Genomic DNA, 5,169 nt, shown 5'->3' with positions numbered 1-5,169 from the left:
ATTACTACCCACCCTGCCCGTCTGATCACTTGTGTACATAGAAAATTACAGCGGTCCTATAGCACTTCACTGGGGCACTCCTTACGATACCCTTGTCTCTGATGAACTTACATCAGCCATGGAAGGTTACTCGCTGTAAAGCCACCAATGTGTTCTTTTAATACTGTGACTAAAGTTTTGTCTGGCGAGCTTACTTTTACTTGAAAAACAAGTCAATATTAAAGAATATATTCAGTAGTTTACAGTGGAAGGAAACAAAGTGAATTGATCAATTCACCGAGTGATTTGGAACAATGCTACTGGTAGTGGCCTCACATTCGGGAGAAACAGGGCTCACATTCCGAGTAATCATCCTGATTCAGATTTATCGAGTTATCCCTAAATCGTTTGAGTAGAAATCCGGGGAAGGGAGGGGGGGGGGGGAGTATTCCGTAATTATGGTTATAGCTAAAATCCTGCCAGTTTGCTCTTAACGTAGAAAAATGCAAAGCTGCACACATTCCAACCGTAAAGTATGATATCCTCTGACTATAGGACGCCATAACAGATATTTTGGAGTCACATTCTCTAGAGATATGGAACATAACACCGCATAGGCTCAGGTGAAGGAGAAAGAAAATGGCACGCTACGTCGTTGGGGAATTGCCTGATGTCCACGAAATAGATCACCTAAACAAGCTTTTACGTGTGTACTTCAATACTGCTCAAGAGTGTGGGACATTGTGCACATACAAAAAAAAGGTTGATGCGAACGGTCACAGGCTGTTTTGATCGGCGAAAGTGAGTTGCAGTAACACTGAAAGATTTTAAACTATGGGTGGTCGAGGGAAGGCACCTAATATCTCGCGAGTTACATTACATTAACACGACATTTCGTAACGATGTGTAACGTGTCAGTTTAACGTAAATTTTCTTTACACGAATTTTTTTCACAGTTCCTACTTCATATCTAAAAATTCATCAACTGAGTATAGTTCATCTATTGAGTATAGTTCGTCTACTGAGTACAGTTCATCTAACGAGTATTGTTATTGAGTATAGTAAGCTCCACCTGTGAACAAGAAGGACAGTTAGTATGTGTTACAGCGAAAAATATCCTCTGGAATGCAATTCACAAGGATTCGCATGACATATCTGTAGACATAGATTCCAGTACAACTTTAGTTTTTGCGCAGATATAATAGTCGCACCGTCCACGGAAAACTAAACTCTAAATTCCCTCCCTCCTTTCTTCTTCTTCTCAAATATCAGTCAGTTAACGCAAGGGGTATTCCATAGGTTTCTCAATTTATTTGCTGAAATCCGACGCTACTAGATCATACTTCTTTTTTACAGAAAGTTTAATATTCTATGAAAATCAATTCAAATTACCACATTAAAAGTCTCCAGTCTCAGGCTGCGGTTCTGTCTTCAGAAATATAGGCAGAAAAATTCAAATCTTGGGGAATACTGCACAGTTCCTTCATTAATACCTCCGTCTCGTCGGTCGTGCTAAAACGGGACCTGGTCATATCTCTCCATTCTCGCTTTCTGCTAAACAAAGTCACGAATTCAAAACCTCCGCATAACAGAGTCTTGTTTTCGTAGGCTCTTCAAGTCTGTTTACCTCAAACATTCTGTCGTGTTTAAAGACATGCACTTGAGTGCACGACTATTTCCGAACCCAACTTTCGAAATCTCTGTCAAATATTTGGCTTGAAAATTCTGCATTCAAGAATTTTGCCGATTCAAGGACTATTTCTTAAGTCTCGGACTAGTCAAGCAAATGTGAATAATAGTAGTGACAGAGATTATACTGTAAAGTATGGATTTGAGGTACCATTTGATTCCCTGCACTAGAGTGCCTAAACCAGCTTCCTGAATGATGCCCTGATAGCAAACGACACGTATCGCCTCTGCGGTTTCCGTCGCGTATCTCAATCGATAAGTTCAGTCACCATTTTTCTATGCTTCAACTTGTGTGCGAGACTGCATACGGTGAGCAGAGGTGCTGATATGAGAGATCCCGCCTGCACCCCATAGCAAGGAGGGGTGCAGAATGATACCTCTGCTCACTGACTCTTGTATTTGTGTCTCTTTACCAGGATGTAACTGATGACTGATCTGTTGCACTGTTTCTCGCCTATACACGGGTCAGGTACGTTTACTCTACGCGCTAGTTGGACTAGGGTGCTTCACGGGACGAGTTTCTCGCCCTTGTGTTTACACACAGCATGGCAGACACGAAAAGGATGAGTTGTCAGTCTGGGCAAGACAACCATCTCGAACGGCCTCTGTCGTACCTCCGGATTCTGCATATGTGATCATCCATATCATGATGCTGTAGTATAGAAACAAACGAGGTTCACGCTGCTGGAGCAAGAAATTATTCCGTCGGCAATTCCAATATAGGAACCAGCTTACGAGAGAAATGGCAGTGCAACCCACTTAAGACCCCGTCACGAAGGTCGTCCTGTGAAATATTACAAATTGATAAGCACGCAAACATACACAGCGAGAGTCAGCTAAGGCAGGCCACCATTCATATGTCCACAAGAAGTAAATATACTGCCTGACAAAAAAGAGTACAGTATTAGATACATTATCGGATGTTAACGAAACTACATACAGGTATACACCATCTGTGGGTACGTAAATTATTAGAGTTGCATTTCCTGTGATAGTACAACGACCACCAGAATGCGTTAGTCTTTCTCGTGTTTCCAGTCAGGGTATATAAGGGGAGTGAACGTTAGATATTGAATGATCAGTGTGAAGGACGCAAAATGCTGTGTACTTGATTGAGACAGCGTTATCAACAACGAACAGAGTTTCAAGGGGGGCTCCTTGTGAGCCTACATTTGGCCGACTGCTCGAGTGGTACAATACCCAGATTTGTGGGACATTCGGAAGTGACAGTGGTCCTACGGTGGACTGCGCTGGAACTTGAGGGCAGTCATACCACGTCTGACCAGCACTAGGGAGGATCGCCGTAGTGTGCATCAGTAACGTGCTGACCCCTTCACATCTACGCCTTGCCATTCATGACCAGGCAATAGACTCTCTGCGACATTCTGTAATCCCGTATCGTCACCTGGAGACCAGCAGCTGCCGGGTTAGGGAATTACGCTCCCATGTTTAGGCTGACATTAACACCACAACATAACCGGCTGAATGAATATGGTATCTCTTCCCGAAAGAACAGATACCATCGATGAACGTGCAGCTTCTCTAGAATGAAATGATAATTAAATCGAAACCCTTAGCTGCCAACAGGTGTTGTTGATACACATCAATGGGGACAGCTGAAAATGTATGCCCCTATCGGAACTCGAACACGGGATCTCCTGCTTACATGGCAGACGCTCTATCCATCTGAACCACTGGGGGCACAGAGGATAGTGCGACTGCAGGGACTTATCCCTTGCACGCCTCTCGCGAGAGCCAAATTCCCAACTGTCCACAACCTACATTTGCAGTACTCCTAATAGAGTGAATGGGCAAATATCTATTAGGAGTACTACAAATGTAGGTTGTGGATAGTTGGGAATGTGGGTCTCGCGGGAGACGTGCAAGGGATAAGTTCATGCAGTCGCACTATCCTCCGTGCCCCGGTGGCTCAGATGGATAGAGCGTCTGCCATGTAATCAGGAGATCCCGGGTTCGACTCCCGGTGGGGGCACAACTTTTCAGCTGTCCCCATTGATGTATATCAACAACACCTGTCGGCAGCTAAGGATTTCGATTTAATTATAATTTCATAACCGGCTGAGTTTGGAGTCGTGTCGTGACCGGAAAGCATGGACTGCTGATGAAAAGCATCGAGTTGTGTTCAGTGGTGATTCGCTTTATCCACCATCCTGGATGGCCATCGTCAGTGAGTATGGTGTCGGACTGCAGAGAGATCCCGCACTTCCAGTGAAAGGGAGAGAGGTGGTAGTCCTAGCGGGCATGACTTTAAGTCACGACTGGTAGTGATTCAGGTGAGTCTGACGGCACAACGATACGTCACAAACATCCTGCGTCCTCATATGTCATGGTGTCAGTATTCAATATGGTAATGCTCGTCTAGACATGACACGTGTCTCTATGAACTGTCTGCGCTATGCTGAAGTAGTCCTGTGGCCAGAAAAATCCCAGGCTCTGCCTCTGATAGAATATGTGCGGGACCGGATATGAATTTCATCCCAGTGCCAGTGTTCAGAATGTGAAGGACAAGTTACAACGCTCGTGGGTCAGCTTACCTCAGGAGAGGATGCAACGCCTTTGTGACACGGTTCCAAAACGAATCAGTGCATTCATTCAAGCAAAAAAGGATAGAACATCGTACTGAGAAGTTGTATGCGCATTGTCATATCGGTGGCTTGGTTGCGGAGTATCTTGGCGGGTGGCAGCGTCTGGAGAGTCGAGCACAGGACACGGAGCTGTTATGTTGTCCTGTCGGTAGCTCTGCACGTAAAAGGCGTTGTTATGGAAGTTTAAGTGTTGCTACAAATGCTATTGCAGTGAAGTAATGAGATATAGAACTGGTTTCAGTGAAAAGCGCGCAAAGAAGTAATTAAATATGAACAGTGCCGCCGATAACGTTTTTGTGTATCCGCTCGTTGCGTGTCGTACCGTGCAGCATCAAACATCCGCGCCGTGTTCCGGCTCCCAGAATGAACTAATGTGAATCAGTATAAATTAGTTACCACTAAAAAGTGCAATCAAGTGCCAGTCAGTGTCTTGAAGAGAGCGTGAGAACGTGCGTTCGGTCATCGCGTTTCCGCATCACCAACAATCAGTCGCGCCGCGACGGTTACGCGCACGCTCGTACAAATGACAACTGAGAAAAATTAACTCTATAAACAGTGTTATATCGTTACTAGTTTCAACGAGGACTGGTACAAAATATCTGTGTACGCGTGACGAGCGTAAGAACTTTCGTTCGATCAGTAGGCTTCCTCATCATTAACAATCACCCGCGTCGCGTCGGTTACGCGTACGCTCGTCCAAGTGATATTGTGGACGGATAATCATCTAGAAATTGGCATCAACATTTACGGCTTAGAGTGTAAACAGTGCAATCTGCTATTCTACTTATCGTTTCAGAATATAGTTGTTCATACCAGATGAAGGACAGCGTTGTGTTTGATGTTGATTGGCTCCCCTAAACCCGCTTGCATATTTAGGTTCATAGTTTCAAGCAAA

The 5,169-nt window shown here is 44.6% G+C and overlaps 1 non-coding gene across 1 annotated transcript; it reads left to right on the top strand.

The window, feature by feature from the left end:
* Positions 1–3,587: 3,587 nt before the first annotated feature.
* Positions 3,588–3,661, top strand: Trnat-ugu. Its single transcript has one exon. It is a non-coding gene; the product is annotated as a tRNA-Thr (tRNA).
* Positions 3,662–5,169: the final 1,508 nt, after the last annotated feature.

The sequence above is a fragment of the Schistocerca americana genome, chromosome 4 (genome assembly GCF_021461395.2).
Source record: "Schistocerca americana isolate TAMUIC-IGC-003095 chromosome 4, iqSchAmer2.1, whole genome shotgun sequence".
NCBI classification, from domain to species: domain Eukaryota; kingdom Metazoa; phylum Arthropoda; class Insecta; order Orthoptera; family Acrididae; genus Schistocerca; species Schistocerca americana.
Note: the sequence above shows the minus strand (reverse complement) of the source record. Positions and strands in the feature narration are given on the sequence as shown.